General features: G+C 40.5%; 1 protein-coding gene across 4 annotated transcripts in view; it reads left to right on the top strand.

The window, feature by feature from the left end:
- The window catches only part of MEIS2 (Meis homeobox 2), a 237,230-nt gene that overhangs the window by 75,136 nt on the left and 137,743 nt on the right, over window positions 1–24,351 (top strand). The gene's annotated exons all lie outside the window — the stretch shown is intronic.

The following is a 24,351-nucleotide window of genomic DNA, read 5'->3' as shown; positions in this document are numbered from 1 at the left end:
GATCCTTGTATGTGTGGATACATACTGTTGACTCTAAGACTCTCATGACCAAAAAAATACAATATATTTTTACAGAGAAACTAGGCATGCTTATATTTTACTGTTCATTTGGAAATTCTGGGAAACCAGTAAACATTTCAGAGGATGCTTCTTGCTATAATATTGTTTTCAGGCCATTCATTGAGGCTAATACTTAAAAATAGAGTAACACATTGAAAGCTGAAGGTCTTCTTTGATTATCCAACTTGTGTGTTGCCATGCTGAATGACATTAGTTACAGTGTCATGGGTCCAGGACAAGGTTCCACTTTTATTTATGGTGGTGGTGGCTGATCTGCTCTTCTTGCAGAGCTGCAAAGGGCAAGGGGTGGAGCGGTGGTGGGGAGGGAAAAGTGATAGATTCACATTCCTAAATCGGCCATTTTGATGTAAGGACATTAGTAGCAAACTAAGGTGTATCGATCCGGCCTGTGGTGTCAGGATTAGCTGGGAGAACCAACGAGGCTGCCGTGGTAGTGGTTATTCTTGCCTTGCAGCTATGGCCATTTCAAAGGTCAGGGCCCTGCACTGACTCGGCTCAGAGGAATTAGACAGAACATGCGGTCTCTGGGCTGATTACTTAACCAAAGACAAAATAATGAGTCCTAAGCAAATACTGACTAATTGAAAGGGCTGTAAATCCATTACATATTGGTCAGGGATAATCAGGAGTATTTAATCACTTTTATCTATTCAGGAGCACTGAAGCTGCAACAGCAAAGCCCTGAACCTTGCCATGTGGTTATTATTCTCATCATTATCAAAATTACTTCACAGCTGTTCTTTGCTACATCACCTCAGCTGGAGATTTACTAACCTGTAAAATGTTTTTAATTTGGAAGTCGAGTGAGTGTGAGGGGAGGGGTTGGTTTGGTTAGAGTAGCAACTAAGAAAGGCAGTGTAGCTGCGGATGACAGGCCAGCTGCCTTCTCCTGACCAGCTCACCTGTTTGGTTCGCTCCCTCTGTCTTCCTCCATTGGTCTTTCTTGGTCGAAAATAAACACTTCAACAGCTGCTTTCCAAGCAGACAGCTACGTGTGTTTTCAACCTCTCTGTCAGCAAAACCCATGTCAGAGAACAGTAGAACCTTAGAGAATGCAGCTGCTCTGTTTATAGATGAGGAAACAGAGACCCAGAAAGGGGAGTTACTAGCTGAAGGTCAAGCTGAGACAAGGACCCAAGCCTTCCAAGCCGCCGACTCTGCGATTCTTCCACATTACAATGACTTTGCCAAAATGACGATCACCTTTACCAGTTGCATAGAGATCTCACAGTCTCCACCATCAATACGCTCAGTCACAGGGGAGAAATACGGAGAAGGCAAGTGCTGTTTTCTTTTCTTGTTTTGAAAGCTCCGTGCTACCCTAACCTTTCCAAATATAGAAAGCCTTACACCTGTGTTTCATGAGTTGAATCTCACGTGGGGAGTGTCAGCAGCCCTTGATGCCTTATCTCCCACCTCCCTGGCCAGGACAGCACCCAGCAGGCACCATGGCCACAGACTGAGAGTTGTGGGTGGCCGGTTATTTCTGGGCACTTGTTGTAACTCTGCTGTGCTGCGAACCAACGGTAAGGGCTTGTACTCACCTCGAGAGTGCTTTCATCTGGTTGAACGTATGCAAGGCTTTGTGCAGAATTCTCTGTCCAACTCTAATTTTTAATGACTGCCTGTCCTCGGGTGGGGAGAGAGGACTCAAATAGCCTAAGCTGGGGGAGTTGGGAAGTCTGCATTCACGCTCCGTCATCCTCTGTACTGGCTGAACCTCAGTTAAGTCCATTCAGTTCCCTGGACCTTCTGTTTCCCCGTTTTTCAAATGAGAGGGACGCGTTGCAGGATGGATCACCTCCTTTCCCATGCTCCTGGCTTTTGGTTCTGCTCAAGGACATTTAGTCAGAGCAATGCCCTGTCCCAGCCTCATGGGTCATTCTTTCCTCTCTTTTCCCCTTTCTCGTTGCTTTTGCTTTTCACTAAGTGCTTTATTTCTCTCCTGACCTTCACAACATGCCCCTTTCATTACTTTCTCCCACTGGCTTTGTCTCCCATCTTTCTCTCGGTGCCGCTCCCCTGCCTTTTCTGCACCTCCCTGGTAGCTGTAGGAAATTCTCCTCTGCTTGCTCTTTGAAAATGTTTTCCTTCTTCATCCACACTTCACCCCACTGCAGAGAAGAGGTTCAGTAACTTTGATGAGAATGGTCCTGTAAAACTTTTACTTTCCAATCTTTAATGAGCTGAAAGATTTACTCAGCTGTAATTCTGAGCTCAGAAACCAAGAATAGAGACCCCTAACTAGCGACATGTTAATTTAGATTTCTTTTCTTACATGCACTAACAGGCATGAGGAAGTCCTTGGAACTGGAGATGCCCCACTATATTTTTCTGTCATTTAATTAATTTCAACTTTCAAAGTGAAATGTTGGCTCTAGCTCCCTGAAAGTAGATGCAGTCTAAATTATTATTTCATGTAAATTTCCTTACAAGTGCATGATTCAATATGCATTTCTCCATTATTAGTCTCTTTAACATTATTTCAAACTGGTTTGTTCCCTTTTGTGCAGTGTGACCTGTTCTTGTATTACAATAATCCCCGATGTACCCTTTTTTCTTTCTTTTTTAAAAAAGAAGCTAATTGAATTATCTCATTATTTTAATTTGTTAAGCAAATGTATTTTGCATCTCAGGATGTGTTCTTAAAGAAGGGGGCTGCTGAGGCTTTGCCCCCTGAATGGGCCATTGGCCCATTTTGACATTCATGCATTCATTAACTAGCAGAACATAAAAGAACTCTGGTTGTATTTTTTTTCCCAAACACCCAACCAGCGTGGAGCAACTTTTCCCAATAAGCCACAGGGGTCTTTCTACATATGTTCTCAACTGCAAGCTATTGTCACCTATTCTGAATACCTCAAAAGGCCCAGAGGTGGAAAAAAACCTACCTCCACAAAGGCCAACTGTAGCAATTGTGAAGTCTTAGTCTCAATATGACAAAAATCATTCACCCTCAGTTTTCTTGGAAGAACAAGTTCCACTCCAACTGTAACAGTTCAAACAATCTCTCAAATTCCTTTGCACCACCAGCTTTAGGGGAAAAGGTAACAAACTTGCACTAATTGATTACGCTGAGGAAAATATTTAAACAAAGTCCAAAGTGGCATTTAAAAAAATCAAGTGATTTGATAAACGGTTTCCATAGTCAGAATTAAGCATTCTGAATTTGCTTCATCTGGGGCTAAATATTCATAATTAGCCTCAAATTTTTAGTTTCTAACTATCTATTTTCAAAATGCCCCTTAGAAAAATCCCCTCTAAAAAAGTTCACAATAATTTTAACAAAATAAATCTGTCTGTCTATACATTTTTAGAAATTCAACTAGCAAAAAACTTTGTGTATACCATTACCCTCTTCCGCTGGTTGATGGCTCTGCCTAACTTCTCAAGCTAAGAAATTCCGTGAAGATTGAAGAAAGACTCTCTTGGAAATGTGTGTGCCTTTGCTGGAAAGTACCCAATGGCAAAACGAACAAACAAACAGACAAAAACTTAGGGAAATCCTAGAGAAGTACATTCCTTTTGCTAGCACATGGAGATTATGATATCATAAAAGTAAGCCTGCCATTACAACTGTTTTTATTTGACTTCAAAGATAAAGAAAGAAACAGCAAGCAATAATACCCAGGCTGACGGTTTATTCATAACCATGAAAAAACTCCTCCACGCCAAGAAGCCCTTAGTGTGCTCAATTAGGCCCTTGGGCACCTCCACTTGCCACCTTCAAGAGCTCCTCCAGTTGTGCTGCAAATAATATATTTGATCATGGAATAGAAACAGGAAGTGCTCACATACAAAGACACTGCTTGCTCATACCAGTTTCTGGCTGAAGGTCTTCTTATTTGAAAACATAGGGATAAAGCTCACACTTAGGAGATGTGGGACTTCTTTCAAAGATGTGTGTTACAGAATCAGAAGCAAATTTTACTTTTAAAAGTGACATAAGCCGAGGCAGGAGGATCGCTTGGGGCTAGGAGTTTGACACCAGCCTGGGCAACATAATGAGATCCCATCTCTACAAACCAATAAAAATTTAGCCGGGTGTGGTGCACCCGTGCCTGTGGTCCCCGCTACTCAGAAGGCCAAGGTGGGAAGATCATTTGAGCCCAGGAGTTTGAGGTTGCAGTGAGCTAGGATGGAACCACTGCACTCCAGCGTAAGCAACAGAATGAAACCCAGCCACAAAAAAAAAAAAAAAAAAAAAAGTGATATAATATTATGAAAGAAGCCGCCTTGAAACTACAGATTCTAAAACGTCTGCCTTTCGTTCATGACAAAGATATGTCCCCTCTTCATATCTCCGGGGATTGGGGAGACGGATGAAGCCCACCTCTCAGGTGTTTACTCATTTTACTGCTTGCCTATTACAATCTGTCTTATGGGATTTTGTAAAGGCCTGGGTTTGGTAATAAAAATGGGCTGTAAAGGATATCATCCTACAGAGACAGTGCACCCAAGTTATAAGTACATTCAGTTCCATGTTATGGTAGAGGAACCTGTCTCTCCACTGAATTCATCAAGACCATATGACAGTAAACTTAGTCATCTTAAATTTGTTATTGTAATGTACACACACACACACACACACACACACACACACACATGCAAAGGAGGAGGGAAAGAGGGAGGGAGAAAGAGAAACAGAGAGACTTAGACTATTTTGCCCTTTGACTAGTTCTCTTTATCTTGTGCAGATCCAGATGGCTTCTTTCTTAAATGAGGCAGTCCAGTGTCGAGGTTAAGAGCACAGGGCCTGGAATCTGCAACACAGTAGATTTTTGATCTTGAGCCATTACCCTCTCTGAGCCTCATTTTTCATATCCGTAGAAGAAGAATAATTCTAGTTCCACCTAGTAGGGTTATTTTAAGGATTAAGTGAAATAATGTAAAGTGCTCAGCCCTGTGTCTGATTCATATAATAAGTACATAATATAAAGTAACTATAATTCTTATTTTAATCCAGTTAAATGGCTAGCAAAAGGCTTTGACCAATGGACCTGGACATCCAAAGTTACCACATTTGTTCCTGGGATTGTAGCAATGGAGAGACCGGGTTTTGCCAAACAGATCCCAAATATGGCCAGTGCAGTGGCTTGTGCCTGTAACCCCAGCACTTTGGGAGACTGAGGTGGGAGGAATGCCTGAAGCTCAGGAGTTTGAGACCAGCCTAGACAACATAGCAGTACCCCATCTCTATAATTTGTTTTAAATTTCTGGGCATGGTGGTGCATGCCTGTGGTCCTGGCTGCTTGGCAGTATGAGGTGGTAGGACCACCTGAGCCCAGGAGTTAAAGGCTGCATGGAGCCATGATCATGGCACTGCACTCCAGGCTGGGTGACAAAGTGAGACCCTGTCTCAAAGAAATAATAATAATAATAATAATATCCAGGCTGGGGGTGGTGGCTCACGCCTGTAATCCTAGCACTTTGAGAGGCCAAGGAGGGTGGACTGCTTAAGGCCAGGAGTTCAAGACCAGCCTGGGCAACATGGTGAAACCTCATCTCTACTAAAAATACAAAAATTAGCCAGGTGTGTTGGCATGCGCCTATAGTCCCAGCTACTGGGGAGGCTGAGGTACAAGAATTGCTTGAGCCTGGGAGGCAGAGGTTGCAGTGAGTGGAGATTATGCCACTGTACTCCAGCCTGAAAAAAGAAAAAAAAAACTGAAATACCCCTCAGCAGGAGAGAACATGCTCTACATTCTGCTTTTCGAAATCCATGTTAACATTCGGTGGCTGCTTGTTGAAGCTAGGTGATAGCATCAGAGAGTCCTGGTGTCAGTGAAAGCCAGAGCATCCTAGTGAGCCTTCAGGGATGGGGTGGAAGGTGGAGAAGAAACGGGCTATGGAGTAGTTCAGAATGTCTCCAGTGGGGCTACTTTTGGGAGAGAAAGCTCTCTTTCACCATTTGTCTTCCAGGATGTGAACAGACTATAGAGTTGCCATCTTGCTTAGAGTGTGAAAGTCTGGGCTGTCTGCAAGATAGCATGTTATGGTTTTTATTATTTTTTGTTGATTGACTGACTGATTGTAGAGATGGCATCTTGCTATGTTGCCCAGGCTGGTCTTGAACTCGTGGCCTCAACTGATCTTCCCACCTCAGCCTCCCAAAGTGCTGGGATTATAGGTGCTATAGGTGCAAGCCACAGCACTTGGCCCTGATAATGGTTTATAAAAAAGGGATCACCAACTGTGAACTTAGAAGCCTTAGGTGTGAACCCTGTGATATTATTCAACCTCTCTGAACCTATTTCTTACCATCAAAATGAAAGTTATCTGCCCGCCTTAGCTGACTGGGTTGCTGTGTGGGTCAAACGATGTAGTCAGTTTGTAAACTGTAATGTGCTGCACAAATGTCAGGTATTCTGGTCTTCTGGTTGTGTGCTTGGCTTTCCAGCTGCTTGAGACCGCTCGGATCTTATGTAATCACCAAGGGCTAGAGGTAGAGTGCTGCCCACCTCTTTCATCCTCCACCCCCAATTTCTCCACTTGTCCATTCCCACAAATGTATCCCTGGAGACACTGTGATCATTTCTATCATTAGACATCTTTTAAGGATCTTGGATGGTTAATTGAATCAGTATTTCATGGACATTAGTTATTTCTGCTTAGAAATTAGGGCCTTCATGATTCTGAGACTGGTCTACATAATACAAATAGCTATGAGCCCAATGAATACCAAATAGGAAATGTTGACCTTAGTTTTACAGTAAGAGATGGGCTTTCTCATATTCAGAGCTGCAAATGTTCACATGCATACAAGTGAGGCACCTAAGAAATACTTACGTGGAAATGCACATGCAGAACACACAGCTGAAAGCACCAGCAGAGAGAGCTTCCCACAAACATGCAGCATAGTGGGGCCGCCCCTAGCCTTAGCCTTTGCATTGTTTTCCTGCTTGCCAGGAGAAAACATCTGTGAATTATTTGAATGGAATCTTATACTAGAGATTGTCTGAACTGGTGTCATCTCTGTTTAATTTCAGGAAATGATGTCACAATGCATTAAATAACAATGCTGAGTGAATTTATTTTCCCGTGGACATGCTGTCCTAAGCATTCCTCTTCTTTTGCAATGTTTCCAATTAACTGTAAGCTTGAGTATTCTTCCTATTTCATAATAATTTTGAGGGGTGGGGATGGGAGATAGGGGTGGGCAGAAGGGTAATTTCAGAGGTTGCTGAGGTTCAGAGCTAATGGCACATCCATCATGTCCTTATTGGGATGGGAGAGTGCTAAGCGCTGGAGCTGTGATCACCAGTGGCAACCTACAACAGTGTTGGTTAGTTTTAAAGAATGTCTAAAGATGAAAGCTTGAGTGTTCTGATGCTGGCTGTCCAAAGAGCCACCAGATAATTTTAATAGTGACCTGCATACTGTAGCTTCTGCCTTTATCAAAGTTTCTCTGCACTTCCTTCTTCAGTAAAGAATAGAGGACATAAGTCAATTCTGTGTGCCATCTGTTGTCGTTTTTACAATTTCTCAAATTAAAGAGACAGGCCAAAAATTTAATGTTGTGTTGGATCCTAGAAGCTCCTCTAGAAGAAAGAAAATTGCAACTGAATTTACTTTGTCTCTCTTGAGGGGGAAAAATTGCATATTGCTATGTCATAACCTTTTACTCGTAGTCCCAATTTGGTGTTTTGAATTGGATTATGAGGGCTTCTGCATGGAAAGAGTGATGTGTTTGGGATTCAGCAGCCTTTGTTCACATGGTTCTGAGTGACACAGTGGTAAAGTCCCCGAAACAGTGGTGGTGCAATGGCTTTTCATGGGGGTCATGAAATGCATAGTCTCCTCAATGTAAAAACATTTTAAGACATGTCAAGACATTTCAAAGTACATCAGACAATCCTGTTTAAAAAGAGGTTCACCTCAGATAGACTGAGAAACTTACCTCCCAGATTATGAGCTACTAACTGACAGATACATTTTAAAAATAGGTAATTGATAGGCAGAACACAGAGTTTTTAGTGCAGCCAAACTACTCTGGATGATACTATGATAGTGGATACGTGTCATTATACATTTGTCCAAACCCACAGAATGTACAACACCAAGAGTGAACCCTAATGGAAGCTATGGACTCTGGGTGATTATGATGTGTCAATGTAGGTTCATCAGTTGTTACAAATGTACTACTCCAGTAGGGGGTGTTGATAATGGGGAGGCTATACATGTGTGGGGCCAGGGATTTATGGGAAATCTCTGTACCTTCCTCTCAGTTTTGCTATGAATCTAAAACTGGTCTAAAAAAATAAAGTCTACTTAAAAAAAAGGAATTGAATGAAAAGATTGAAGAATGAAAGGCTTATTAAATTACCGTCAAAAAGAAACCAAAATAATTATTAGCTCAAAGTTGAGCACTCAATTTCATAAAATATCACTCGAAGTATAATTGTTTAAAAATATGTTAAAGAATTCAAGGAGATGGGGAATTGAGGACCCTTGAATAAAGGAACATAGAAGGCATGTGCATATTGAATATTCAGCTATTTAAAAACTCCAAGAATAGAGTGCCATTAAATGCTATTTAGTGAAATCCCTGAATATTCATTCAGATCATAGAGAAAATTTCCATTTCTTCGTTCCACATGACCACAGTTTGCAAGTATATTCCATGGAGAAGTGGAGTGATTGGGAATTACAGGGTAAGTTGACTGGGTTATGAGAACACTGACTGTCCCTCAGCTTTGCTGCAGGGTAAGGTCATCAGATGACCTTTACGTTCAAGACTAATTTCGATTTTAGAGAGTGTTACTGCACAGATTTCAGAGGACTCCTGGAAATGTCCTGCCTTCTCCAGGCTGTAGTCTGTTTTTGCAATTTGGAACAGATTATGAAGTGTAAAGATAATATCCAGCCCCATTTCCCCTGTTAAGAAATAGTGACTTGGGTAGGAAGCATTAGGTTGGTTGAATGGAATTTGCCTTCTTCCATTTATGTGCTGTGTGCCACTTTCCAAATTGATTGGCAGCAGTTGTTTACAGTATGCAGAATAGTCACTGGCACCCTTTAAAGGTGTATTATCCTCTTAAAACATAATAGTCATGCCATTTTCATGCTTTTACATTTGCTATTCATATTCTGAACTGCCAAGTCCCAAATCTGCCAGAACTAATTTAAGTTGTTTTTATCTAATAGTGGATAAGTTGTCAAGTCACAATATAATGGCAGATAATTTTTTTTAAACTATAGTTTTACTTCTTGGTTATAATAGATAACATGAATATTTGTTGAATCTGACTTGATTGTCCACACACAAAAAATTACAACTCAAGAGATATTGTCGTGGGATTCTGCAATGACAAGAAATGAAGAGAATATTATTATCTAGTTATTCTGAGCACTATAGAAAATTAACATGGGCCACTAATTAGTTTCCTTCCAGCCACCACTCTCCCCCCGCCAAATTTGCTGATACCTGATTTGCCTGACATAGCCAGATAATGAAGTTCTCCTCTTGTTAATCCCAGCATCAAATCTTGTTGCTGCTGTTAATTTAAATACCTCCGTTATCACATTATAATATAACTGTCTAGATTTTCTTTTACTTCTTGCATCATACTCCTGCAATCACAAATATTCCAGAATTAATTTTGTCTTGGAAGTATTTGGCAATTCTGTAATAATTTAGAAAAGTATATTTCCATGACTCAGGCCACACTACAATTGGAAAATGGCTTTTTTCTTACCCAGAGTACATGGTGTGATCCCATCGTATGCTCACAAAAAACAACCCTAGTGTACCGGGGTGGTGCTACACTAGTCTTTTAAGAGGAAAAAGGCTTTTATCGATAGAAAAGATGAATGCTGGATTATTGCCTGTAGATTTGGTGATACATTGGAACTCTCTATAAAAGCAACCTTATTTTTTTCCCCATGGTGAAAAGTTATAGGTTCCATTTCAGTGTTTCAAGATACCTGCAGGCAGCTCATGAGTTGCTATACTTGTTTTAAACCCTTCCTCACAGTGATTTTTTTTAAAAAAGTAGTAAGAGAACATGGGAACAGGGGGTCATTATTATTCAATTATAGGCTCAGTTTTTCTGTTAGTTTCTGGGAAGCCATAAATTTAGAACTGTGCAGCAAAATCTCATGGATTACCTGATGGCACTTTGATAAAAACCCCTCTTAGAGCTTAGTCCTGAAGGTTTTATGTTTTCTAGTAAAACACTTAAGTGTAATTAAATATGATCATGTGAAAAGGCATTAGTTTTTAATATGACCTTTGTTGCCAGTCTGGAAATCCTCTAAAGTTTTTGATTTTTTTTTTCTTTTTTTTTTTTTTGCAGAGCGAGTTTGACAGAAAAGTGATTTAATGCTCTTTGGTCCTTATGTACTTGTACTCTTTTGTCCATGGCTGTTCCAAATACCTCCCTGCTTATTTAAAATGTATATATAATCAGTTACATAAAAAGAGATATGCTTACATTCTCATGTCTCTATGGTTGGACCTCTGTGGTTGGAGCAGACAATAGAAATGTCTGTAATTCATTTCAGAAAATGTGACTTTCCTACCTTTAGATAGTGAGGACAATCTGTTAACTCTTTGTGTTGATAAAAGCAAACGTTTCAGGGCATGGTGAAAGAAATCTCTACCATTTATAAGGTTATACATATACCAGAAGCAGTGGAGTTAATACCAAATTGAAGACTTGACCAGTGTCCTAGTCTTAGCACAGCCTTTTGCTCGCTGGATTATTTTGGGCAAGTCATTTAATTTATCGGAGTGCTCATTTTCTCACCTCATTGTTTTGAGCGTTAGCTAAGATTAGAAATAGCCTTCTGAAAAGGACAAAATACTATGCAACTGTAAAATGGTGTCTATTAATGTTTTCATATCATCCATTGAAATAGTTTGTTCTGTCATAGCTCCTTGAAACCTGAACTTGGATGTGGGTGAAACATTCTTCAAAGACAAGTATTGCACTTGTTTCTTTTGCCCTAAGTCTGGAGCGGGGATCAAATCCTACAGATAGCACACGTGCAAGGAGAAAGGCAAAATACCTGACAGACCATTTCTTTGTGGCAGTATGAGTCAAAGTAACTTTTGGAATTTGTACACTCAAACTTAAGAGAAAGAACTGGAAGACTGCAAATTAACTTCGCAATAAACGTATTGTCACTTGTGTTATTACAGCTTTGGAACAAGCTGGTTGGGAGTTTGGGCATCTTCGTCCTTTGTCCCTAAACTCTTCATCCTGAGAATTAACTGGTCCATCAGCATGCCATTTTTCATCCTGGCCAAACTGGTGGGGAAGAATAGTTTTACATCCCTAAATGGCGATCTCATAGGCCCATTTCAAGGAAGGCAAAGTCCTGTACTAGATGGAATTGTCTCATTGCAGCAAGAGATAAGTGAGATTTTTTTCCCCTGAAGATAGTTTCAATCTGGATGTTTAATCAGGCTTTCTTTGATTCTACATACAGAGATTTCAGATGTTACTGCTCAGTTAAACTAAAGCACAGAATATGAATGGAAGAAGAGTGAGGAAAGCTTCTAAAGGTATATAGAGGCCTTAGATTTAGATGCACCAGCCAGATAGCCAAGTGAGTGAACTTCTGTGGAAGTTGGAAATGGTGGCACTATAGTTTGAGAGTTGGAGCTAATCTTTGTAGAGGTAATACTTGAAACCATGGCACTGAATAAAGGTTAAAATAAGAGACAGTGCAGAGAGAGAAGGGGGTTTGAGTCTTTTTGAAGACTATATGTGAAGAGGTGAAGAAAGAAAGTAGTGAGCAGAGATAAAGACATCAGACCGGCAGCATAATCAGATCATGTGAAGAAGGAAGGAGTTTCAAAGTAGAGGAAGTGGATTCTGTAGAAAGATCAAGGACAGGACAGGCGCAGTGGCTCACACCTGTAATCCCAGCACTTTGGGAGGCCGAGGCAGGTGGATCACCTGAGATCAGGAGTTTGAGACCAGCCTGGCCAACATAGTGAAACCCCATCTCTACTGAAAATACAAAAATTAGACAGGCACCTGTAATCCCAGCTAATCAGGAGGCTGAGGCGGGAGAATTGCTTGAACCCTGGGGGCGGAGGTTGCAGTGAGCTGAGTGCCACTGCTCTCCAGCCTGGGCGACAAAGCAAAACTCCAACAACAAAAAAAAAAGCGGAGAAAAGGAGGCCAGTGAAGATGGGGGCCAAAGCACACCTGGGAAGGTACAGAGAAACAGACATATTTTGTAAAGAGAGCAAGAAAGCTGAGGGAGTTCAGGAAAAAGCTCCTCTTCACTTATGACTAGAAACTATGGAGAGGGTGGCAGAGAGTGAATTAGGAAGGCACGGAAGTGCAGCCTTGGAGCAAAGAGGGCCAGGCTGGATGGACTCTCTGCACATCAGCTCATCCTTTCTCAGGCAGTGCTCAGAACCAGAGAGCAAGAGGGACTAAAGCAGAAAAACCTAAGGGTGAGATCAACAAGAGGAGGAGAGGGAAGATGTTAGAGCAGTTTTTGAAATGACAGACCAGTAAGCAAAAAATTCCAAGGAGATAGTCTTTCCTGGGACAGAAAAATAATCCTACAGTTCATGTGAATAATAAAATAACTAAGAAAAGTCAAGATATTTTTGGAAAATAAAAATGAGGAAGCTTGTGCACTGAGAATTACTAAAATGTATTATAAAGCTACATGACGTGGCACTGGCTAACACAATAGGCACGATGATCATTTGAACAAAATAAGAATTCACAAATCAACACAAATAGAAAAAGTGATTTACTAATTTTAAAGGCATCACTTCAAGTCAGTTGAGAAAAAAAAAATCAGTTGTCTTCATCAAAATATACACTTAAGAGTTTTTTGAAGTAGATATGACTATTTCTCTTTCCTTTGTTTAATGACGTGTTTTGAGAGTAAAAGCAAAGGAATTATAAAGAAAAATTGTGATTGATTAAATTACATATGTATGAAAATTAAGAGCCTTTGAATGCCAAGAAAACACCATATACAAAAGAAAGAAAAACACTACACTAGGAAAAATATGTAACATTATGTAACAGGCAAAGGATTAGTGTCCCTAATAAATAAAGCATCGTACAAATCAATAAGAAAAAAAATGAGGTAGGCCAGGCATGGTGGCCCACACCTGTAATCCCAGCACTTTGGGAAGCTGAGGAGGGTGTATCAGGAGGTCAGGAGTTCAAGACCCACCTGGCCAAGATGGTGAAACCCTGTCTCTACTAAAAATACAAAAATTAGCCGGGCGTACTGGCAGGTGCCTGTAATCCCACCTATTCCTGAGGCTGAGGCAGAAGAATTGCTTGAACCTGGAAGACGGAGGTTGCAGTGAGCCAAGATCACGCCACTGCACTCCAACCTGGGTGACACAGCAAGACTCCATCTCAAAAAAAAAAAAAGAGAAGAAAAAAAAATGAAGTGAATAAAAAGTCAAAAGACGAATAGGTCCATTCACAAAAGCAGAAATATGCATGACTAGTAAGCATTTAAAAAATGTTCAGTGTTGGCCTGGTGTGGTGGCTCATGCCTGTAATCCCAGCACTTTGGGAGACACAGGTGGGAGGATCTCTTGAGTTCAGGATTTCAAGACCAGCCTGGGAAACATAGTGACACCCCATCTCTACAAAAAAATAAAAATAAATAAATTAGCTGGGTGTGCTGGTGTGCACCTTTAGTTCCAGCTACTTATGAGGCCAAGGTTGGGACCAAATAAATGTAAAAATCAACAACAAAAAATTTTTATTTGGTAGAAACTAAGAATAAAAAATTATAATGTCTGGCACTGTCCAGGGTAGAAGGGAATCTCTAACTTAATAATGACTATAAAAATTGACATGGCCTTTCTGGAATATAAACTAGTTATATGTGTTAAAAAAAGAAAACAACTAAAAATGTTCTCACCCTTTGATCTAGTAATTCAATTTCTAGGAGTTTGTCATGAAGAAATAATTTTAAAAATACACAAAAATTATGCAAAATTACATATAAAGCTATTTATTATAATAAAAAATTGAAAGTCACCTATATTCTCAAATATAGGAGATATGGAATGTTATGGAGTGTTATGGACTACTATGTAACCATTAAAAATTATATTCCAAAAATATTTTGAGATGGGGGAAATCTCTTAAGTTTTGCTAGGCAAAGTAAAACGGGTAAGGCAGTATTTATGATATAATTTTAATTTTATTAGAGAAAATATATATGGACATATACACAGAACATATGAATGATTATTCTTGGGTAGGGAGATCTGGGTGACGTTCTTTTTATATTAGAAATTTTCTATGTAATGTGTATTGCATTGATAATACAGAACAATAAATTTTATTTTAATAAAGAACCATGCTGGCTAAGGGGGAGAAATAAAGTATGGTGACACACTGGGAACACTGGAAACCCACCAAGGGGTTGCAAGTCCAGGTTCAGAATAAGAAAGAGAAACAGAGAAGCAGAGAAAGAGCATTTTTAGGTTTGTGATCTTGGAGGTGCAATATCTCTGTTTGATGAATTTTCTGCTGATAAAGTAGAGATGGATAATACTGGAAATGAGAGAGACAAGATATTAGGCAGGCCTTTGTCATACATATTGAAGCTTTCAAAAGTAGGGGCAAGCCACAGGATGGAGAGGAACTTTCTAGCATGTACATATGTCATGGGGAAAGCTGGGGTGGCTTAAAAGTCAACATTCTTCTCTCAACAACTGGTGGAGAGGAAAGAAAGCAAATGCTGTGAACTTCATGAGAAAAGTGGCTGGAAAGTTTTAGGTAGGGGCTGGGAGCAGGGAATAAGGGAAGAAAGGGAAGAGAGAACAGTCTAGCCTCTTGTCCTTAACTGGTAAGGAGGAAAAATGAATAATTTTAGTAGAAGAGTATATTAGTTAGCTGGGGCTGCCATAACAAAATACTATAGTCTTAGTGGCTTAAACAACAGACATTTGTTTTCTCACAGTTCTGGAGGCTGGAAAGTCCAAGCGCCAGGTGCAGCAGAGTTGTTGTTGGGTGAGGGCTCTCTCCTGGTTTGCGGACAGCCACCTTCTCCCTGTCCCTGCATAACCTTTCCTCTGACTTCATTTAAACTGAATTACCTCCTAAAAGCCATATCTCCAAATAGTTATCATATGGGGGCTGGAGTTTCAACATGCAAAATTTGGGAGGACTTAATTCAGTTAAGAGCAGAGAGTATTTAGGTTAACAATATTTTAGGACAAACACAAGTTTTAAAAAAAATCAAGGATATGGAATTATGTGTACAGAAAAGATCAAAGGTTTTTGAGGTTTTTTTTCCCCATAGCACAGCCAGTGAGGATGAGGGCGAAGAGGCAAGTTAATTTAGGATGTGGTAAGATAAGAAAAACAAAACAAACAAACAAACAAAAACCAGAATGCCAAGAGTAATGCCATTAGGATTACAGGTCTTTGCTAGACCCAGGCAGTCATAAAGCTCTCTAAAATACTATCTTATCTTGGAGCAGAGAATCTGAGATAAAGATCCCTCAAATGTTTCCTCAAAGCACCTGGATGGAGGCAGGAAAGAGGAGCAAAGAAGGCGTGGGGAGGACTATTCAGTTGGCTAAAATAAGCCACAAATTGAGTTCTTATTTTGATTACGTGTAAGGTTTGTTTGATCTAGCTGCTTTTCCTTAGAGTTCAGTTTTACATATGCTTCGGCGCCCAACCAGCTTGTGTATTTTCAGGATTTTTTTCCTCTCTTTCTTTTTCTTCTTCGATTGGTTTTTAGATCAGGGAGGGGAAGGACTGAGGGAAGCGAGCAGCAGACGAGACTCATTTCCCGGTTTGTCAGACTGTGCTCTTGACCCCTCCTCAGGACCTGTGATTAATACACGCTTTGTAGAGGAGACTTGGCAAACCCCACGCTCCACAGGACCCGATTCATAATTCACAGCGAGCAGGAGGAGCAGGGTCTTTGTGGTGGCTTGTTGGCTCTCTGCTGCACAAAAAGCAATGCCTCCTGACCTTCGCTGTTATCTAATCAGGAAGTAGACGGTCCTGGCGTGTAGCTGAGTCCTCGTAGGGCTCTCTACAACTGTAAATTATGTTCGGGCTCCCCGGATCTGGGGCATGCCACACTTTACATTACTATTGTGTATCTTAAAATAAACAGCATCGCAAGCTGTTTATTTTGGTGTTACTATGTATGCAATTTTAAAACAGTGGTTACTTAAACAAATGTCTCTGTTCCCACAGCACTTGAAAGCCAGTGTTTGCTCCTGTGGTTTTGGATTTTGTCACTTCTGTTTGGATTATATTTGAAGTCCACACTGTGAGCAGTTGGAATAAACCTGGCGGCACCTAAGACCAGGGCCTGCTGTTGGGCCCTGCGCTTCACCATGCTCAGCTCTCTTCCTCCCCGCACTATGCTCCCCTACCCTCTACCGGCCATATGCATGTGCACAAACCAGATATTTTGCTTTCTCTTTGGGGCTCTAAATTTATCCCCATGAGTGATCTAGAGAGTCATTTACTTTAAGTTCCTGAATGCTTTGCAATTTAATTGAAGAAGTGGTGTCGTCATGATGCTATAACAAAATACTACTCCCAAATACTCATTTAAATTGTCATCTGTGCACTACAGATACAATGCATATTCCATTGACATAACTTGGTGAAGATGAATGAGAAAGCGCAGGGGTGGTAGACAGAAAGAATGTAAAAATATCAAAGTTTTGACAGTGACTTGCCCTGTCACCTTCAGTCCTTATGCCTCTACTACACAAGGGGTGAAACAGAAAGGTAGAAGATCTTGGTGGCTCATGCAATGCTTGTGCTCAGATCGACTCTGGTTTGATTCACAGGAGGCTACTTCCTAGTGCTGTTTATTTGGATGAGTTATTTAACATCTTTAACCCTTCATCTGTAAAATGGGTAAGATTGTCAGGGTAGGGGGGAACTGAAAAAAATAGAATGTGTAAAACAGTCTATCTCACTTGAACGAGGTTGGTACTCAATAATTACTTTTTCTCTTCCCATTCCAACCCTCACCCCGTGACATAAATTATAGCTGTGGGTGGTCTGGGAATAGTCCCCTTGGCTTGAAGCTGGAGTTAATGCAGTGTGGGACCGTGAGTGACCGACCTGGCCTGCTGGGTGATGTTTGGGACTATCATTACCCAGAGTATGTTTAACCATTAGCGATGGGGCTACAGCACTCCAGACTTCTCCGTTCCCTGGCCTGTTTTTAAGGAGAGAAGCAGAGGCTAATTGGAAGTTTTGTATTATGTGTGCCTTACCCCCTGCCATTAGTGGAGATATCAAATTATAATCATCCTTCCATCTTGACGACATGAGTTTCTTTTGTTGTAGTGGTACATTATAAGGGCATTTTTTCTTTTATTTGCTTGTTGATGAATGAATGCGCAAAAATCTACTTGGATTCTTAGGTATTTCAAGAAGTCTAAATTCTAGTGGTGAAATTCATTGCCTTTAATACTCAGACTCCAAATCAGCTTACACAAGAATAATTTTTGTTCTCATAACTCAGTTATGTAAATGAAATAATTTGTTTTGTATGTATAGATACTATTTACGTTTTCCACAAAAACCAACACTACTTTGAAAATTTTATATTATAAGTCTGATAGACTGAAGTCGCATAATATAATAAATCTAAAACATTAATGAGATGATGTGGGTCTTACTGACTAGACTGCCACGTTTCTCCTTCTTCTGAAGCACATACACAAGGTCCTATGCTGTGAAGAAGTGAAGACACATTCCTTGGATCATGTAGATGCCAGCAAGGTCCAGTAATTGTTTCTTATTGCTCTCTATGATTCCATGAAGATTAACATGTAAAATATTTTGAGCATATGGATTTTTTATTCCAAATATAAAGAAAATATTCAGTGATCATAGAGTGACTGAAAGCTTGGATGGAGCCTCGATATCTCCTATTAGCTGAGCTGCCTTGTGCAAGTTAGTTAACTTTTTAACAGTCTCCATTTCTTATCTTGGCAAAATAGGGATAATGATAATACTTCCTCCTAGGATTGTTAGGATGGACAAAGGAGATAATGATGGGCCAGGCATTTACCACATTGCCTGCATTAAATACTGGAGGAGGTTGGCTCTTAATCACTATGTTGGCCCTTTAAGGGGACAAATACTTTTAAATTTCCCTAATAATTTGGAAGGTAAAATAAATCCAAAATTTTTGGTGTCATTGGTTCACCTCTGTCCTAAACACCATAGAATCCCATTTTTCTTGACGGAACACAAAAGAGGGGTGTAAGATAGGAATGAAGAGGACTCGCGCTGTTGCTAGGCGATCTCCATTTGCACTCAGAGTGGAGTGCATCCTGTCCTCCTTCCCTTCTGTGGTTGGTCTGTCTCTTAGTTAGTGATATTTTTCTTTTTTTAATCTGCTTATTACCTTTCTAATAATGAGACATAATCAGGCACTTTTGTGTGTGTGTGAGGCCAGTTCTTGCTCTGTTGCCCAGGCTGGAGTGCAGTGGCACCATCATAGCTCACTGCATTCCTGGGCTCAAGCAATCTTTGCACCTCAGCCTTCCAAGTAGCTGGGACTACCGACATGCCCCACCATACCCAGTTCACTGCTAAATGTTTTACTCTTAGTAAAGATAGGGTCTTGCTGTGTTGGCCAGGCTGGTCTCGAATCCCTGGGCTCAAGCGGTTCCTCTGACTTCAGCCTCCCAAAGTGCAGGGATTAGAGGGATAAGCCACCAACCCCGCCCACACTCTGTATAGACGTTTATTCTTTCTCCACAATTATAGCCATTTGGTCTCCTTTACCATGTTCTGTCTGACTTTCTGGTCTGACTGAATTTTCATTCTTCCTCATTTTTTAACCTCCTATGTGTCACTCGTATTTGATGTTCAAATAATTTTATTATTTTCTATCGGTTTGTGTCATCAGAGACAGGTCAAAATTCTTACTACAAAGAGAGTGGAGGGGAATGTACTTTTTTTGCCCCAATAAAATTAGATGGCATAGTGACAAGTGTGTGTTTGTTAAAAAGCAGTTAGCACAAATTAGAAATACTTCACAGCAGATGTGTTTTGTGAAAGGATATGCTAAAAAATTAAACAGAGAATACTTTCCGGTTATAATTTTAGAAAAATATTGTGCAATGAAGCAAATTTACAATTCACTTAAATCAACCTTTTTATAGAGTGTGTGCCTTCACGATAAAATTTTGACAATTCTGCAATTTGTTTCAGTGTTTCATTGAGGGGGTGGAAATCCATCTGCTAGTTATTTTGGGGGACACCATTGCATCAATAAAATGATTCCTAAGCTGTACACAGACTTCATTTTAAATTAATGTGTAGCTGTTTTATAATGTGTAGCTGTTTTAAGTATAAGTGACTTAGTTAAAGGCAAAAGTTCCTATTATATGCATAATAGTATGAATTTCTTTTTTCTTTCTGTGAAACACAATCCCAGGGTACTCTACTCTCTAAGAACATCTTGGGCCCTGGGTTCTGGCAGACGTTTCTTATTCTTACTTCACTGATCCCTTTTCGAGCTGCTGGAGGGACGTTTTTTGTAAGTTGCTACCGTTGATACAGTTGCTATTAATCACCGTCTGCCATGTTGTGACGCAGGTTTAATAACATCCCATTGAGTGGCTCTCGCAAACTGGAGGCTTACCAACAGCACTGGCCTTTGATATTCGACTCACACCAGGAAAAAGTAAATGTAGAGTTAAAAAAAAAAAAAAAAAACAGCAAATAGAAAAAAGAACAAAAACTGGAGAAAACAGAGTGAAATCAAAAACAGATAGCTTTCTGTGTGCAGCTTGGTTTGCCATGGGAGCAGTGAAGCTATAAATCTCAGCAGTGTTGTTTGAAAACTGAACATGAGGCTGCTAAATTTATCATTCATTCTTTGTTGTTTCAGGGAGGGGAAGAGCTAGCTGACTTGGCTAACTTTGGATTCTGCCCCCTCCCATCAGTAATGTTTCATTTTTCTCCAAATAAAATCAAAATTTGTTTTTTCCTGGATCAAAGAATACTGGGTGATTTTTACCAATGGTGGGGGAAAGAAGGGGGAAAGGAGGACTGGCTTTGAGTCACCCATGTGCTGGGGGCGTGTGGGATTTCTTCTACTTCATAAATGTGGGGACAGGATGGTTTTCTTTCATTGTAGAAAGAAAGGATATACACATCTCCTACTATATACTTTAAAAATCCGTATGTAGAATATAAAAGCATGGAGAAAGTTCACCACCACGAGTAAATCTAGAGCCTCGGGAAGCTGCAAAATTCCCTCCTTTTGTTTGCACTGGTGTTCTATGTTGCACTGCACAGGGGGGAAAAAAGGTAGAAAGCAAGCCTGCTACAGATGTGACTAGCTATGAATATTCATGAGTGCCATTGCTCCTCCTTTCCTAGAGCATCCAGGCCTTTCTGATCTTCCTCTCGCACAGCTCCCAGATGCTCCCCCTGCCACCCACCCCACACTTCCCCCACCTCAAATCTGCCCTCCCTGACCAACCCTGGAACAAGACTGCAGTTTATTTCGATAACATTCTGGCATGATACAGTGCTCAGTGGCCTTAGAAGTGTGTGTGTGTGTGTGTGTGTGTGTGTGTGTGAATATACTCCTGCACCAAAACAAAGGGGGAAAAGAAAAAAAAATGTAATTATCTACAGTTTTATGAATTCAACTCCCCTTAATGTTCATTATTTAAACCAGCAGCAATTACAAGTTCAAAGGGGTTTAGAGGGCCAGCAACCCGCATAATCACTGCCAAATTAAGCGGGACTCATTCGTCACAGGAGAGTACACCCTGAGCAGTGAATCATGCATGCCGTGACAGGCTCTGATTTACATAAAGCAGAAATCTGTGCCCTCTGGGGCTGCACGTTACTTCATCTCAGTAGCCCTGTGATTCGTGAATTTTCTTTTGGTGTTAGGAAGCTGATACTACCTCCGACGTGGCATAGCACTCCGCTAAATATTGACAATAGCTTTTCACTTTAGTGTATACTTGAGTTCAAGTCACATGTTGGGGCCCCAATGTCAGTGCAATTCTGGGAAAGAAAAGAATTTGTTTCCCCTAAAGTTTCTGAATTAAGTACTTTTATGATTAAAAAGAATGAGAGTTTTGGTGGTACAGTTGTGCTTTCTTTTATCCCAATCTGTTCAGGTCCATAGTTAAAAATCTAGGATGCTGATAAGGAGGCAAAAAAAAAAAAAGCCTTAGACCTATGACCTAAGTGCCCGAAGGGAGTGATCCATTGAGGAATGCCCCCTAAGGCCCTTTCCTGTTTGGCATTTAGAGAACTTCTGAGTGTTACCTAGTGACAGTTGGAGACGATAATTGAAGTAACCTGTGCTCGAAGCTGGGCTTTGTGTTACCAAACTTGAGAGGACTTCTGATTGGATGGTCCAGGAAACCTGCTTGAGTGCCATCATCAGCCATTGAAATCTCTTGGGTCTAAACAATAAAAATTCCAGAATTAAGTTCAAATCAAATTGCATTTGGTTTAGGATGATTGTGTCAGACACCAAAACAACGTATGTAGGTTTTTATCCCACATTCTTAGATGTTCTCTCTTGTCTCTTTAGGCAAACCATGGCACTGTTTTATTGGTTGTTTTATCTCTTTTGGGAAGAGCTCATTTTTCCACTTGTGGCTCAATCATCTTGGTGTTATGATGTCATTTCCCCACATAGTCATTCTCTTTTCTCAGATACAGTACTGCATCCACACTTAGGATTGGAAGTGCTTGGGCTTTGAGAATTAGTTTGGCAATTTGGGAGATAATCTACCCTTATTTTTCTTTGCTTACTTTGAAGTGCAGATAAAGGTCTTGTGGTTTTGTGTCTTGTAACTGGGTCTACACTTCACATATATCAAAGCAGTGGCTTTAAGAAGTTCTTTGCAATAGATCACAGTAGTTTGTGAAGCAATGTGACAAAAAGGACCTAAAGCACCCTTAAACAGGGCTCCTGGTGTTCTGCTATTGGTAACACTCTGCCAGGACCACTCAAAGCCTCCAAGAATTTCATCTTGCCATTAAGTCTCTAGATAATTTGTTTCCCTGGGTTCTTGCCTGTATCTTCCTCCCTGAAATTCTTCACTAAGTGGACATTTTGTATACTCAAGTGTGAAGTTTCAGGAATGTTGCCTCTACTGTCACAAGTATACTGTAAGGTGGCCTGTTTATACTGGAAAGAGGAGTAAGCCAGGAATCTCAGTCCCAGGTTCGTCCAGTTAAGAAGCCAGGTTAAATGGGCAAGTCATTTCACCTCTCGGAGCTTCAGGCTCCTCAACTGTAAAATGGGGACAGTCATTTCTATTTGGCCTAACCCAGAAGTTGTTATAAGGAGTGGTAGTTGTTAATTTTATTTCATTGCCAAAGCTTTGAATTCATCAAGCTGTTTGAGTTCCTCCTAAAATATCTCTCTTTTTTTTGTTTTGTTTTTTTGAAACGGGGTTTTGCTCTTGTTGCCCAGGCTGGTGTGCAGTGGCGTGACCTCGGCTCACCACAACCTCCATCTCCTGGGTTCAAGCAATTCTCCTGCCTCAGCCTCCAGAGTAGCAGGGATTACAGGTGCCCACCACTATGCCCAGCTAATTTTTTGTGTGTTTAATAGAGACCGAGTTTCACCATGTTGGTCAGGCTAGTCTTGAACTCTTGACTTCAGGTGATCCACCTGCCTTGGCCTCCTAAAGTGCTGGCCCTAAAATCATCTTTATTCCTCTCCTCTCTTCAGCTCTTCCTTGTTCCTCCGAAGTAAGATCCTGTCTCTCTCATTTCTTCAGGCCTTATTCTCACATTCAGGCTGAGCTTTGCTGTAAGGTGCCATCTGACACTCTCAGTGGAAGGATTCTCCTGGACTCCATGAAATCTTCCACGCCAGTTTCCTTTCTCTCACCGCTACCTCTAGTGTCCTAGGGAAGAAGAATCAACATTGTGACTTATGTTCTTTTGTGGTCCCCCCCTCCAGAACACATCCTTCTTTTTTTCCATTTAAATAATTTCGTGCCTTTTAAAACCCAAATACTGTCGAGCTTTTAGGGTCACTGAGATTGAAATATGCATTTATAGGAGGTAAAGATTGGTAGACACATTTATACACTGTAATATATACCCAAAGTACCAGAAAAAGCCGCATTGAAAAAATATTATTCTAACCTTTCATATGTCCACCTGAAAAATACAGTCAATGACCTGCAAATCCAAATTAGATTTATAGTAAATTATTTAAAGATATTCTAATAAAGAATTTAATATAATTGAATTTGTACACATTAGGGCAATCTTAATTAGCATACTGGCAAAAATGGCCATATAGTAGTAACCTATGTAGCATACTGATATACAGATATATGTAAAATAGGCCATATATAGATATACACACATGCTTGTATACACACAAGCAAATTGTGGTAAGGTGGAACCTATGCAAAATAGGGGAAGAATTGTAACATTTTCTTGGTGAAATTCATGGGATCTTTTTGTGGGCACGCTTCACCTGTGGGCTACTTTGTAACTGGCCTATGAAGAGGATGCATGATTAGATTCTGAGGTTCAGTTAGTGATAAAAACGGAAGCATGCTTTCTTTGCAAACAAATGGTGCATCTTGTCATTCACTTCTTTCTTAGCAATCTATGATTTCTAACATGGCCATACCACTGGGAAAGGACTGAGGAACAAGGAGATGTTTTAATGATCAAATTTCACCTGCTTGGTCCAGCCTCTATAAAATCTTGCTGCTATATTGAACCAAAGTACCCATCAATGTTCCTTTTATTGGACATGCTTCATATATTGTGATGAGATTATATGCATCCGTAGAGGTTGTTAGGAAAAACTTAACATGCCACTGATGTGCAATGAAGGAAAGTTAATTGTGTTGATGCCACAAAACTGCATCAATGAGTAGATCCCTCTGTCAAGAGTATTAATCTGTCTTGAATAAAAACTGCTAAACAGGCTTGTAACCAATAGCCTAAGGTAAAACCTGGTATTAATAAACATATGGCAATGAATCAAGCCACAACTATCTTTATTCACATAGGGATCTATAGACTGTAAAACCACCACCGGGCTCAGTGGCTTATGCCTGTAATCCCAGCACTTTAGGAGGCTGAGGTAGGCAGATCACGAGGTCAGGAGTTCGAGACCAGCCTGACCAACATGGTGAAACCCCATCTCTACTAAAAATACAAAAATTAGCCAGACGTGATGGTACATGCCTGTAATCCCAGCTACTCAGGAGGATGAGACAAAAGAATTGCTTGAACCCGGGAGGCAGAGGTTGCAGTGAGCCGAGATCAGTCCACTGCACTCCAGCCTGGG

Source organism: Mandrillus leucophaeus, unplaced genomic scaffold (genome assembly GCF_000951045.1).
Source record: "Mandrillus leucophaeus isolate KB7577 unplaced genomic scaffold, Mleu.le_1.0 Scaffold417, whole genome shotgun sequence".
Classification (NCBI taxonomy): domain Eukaryota; kingdom Metazoa; phylum Chordata; class Mammalia; order Primates; family Cercopithecidae; genus Mandrillus; species Mandrillus leucophaeus.
The sequence above is the reverse complement of the archived record's forward strand: the minus strand, read 5'-3'. Positions and strand labels throughout refer to the sequence as shown.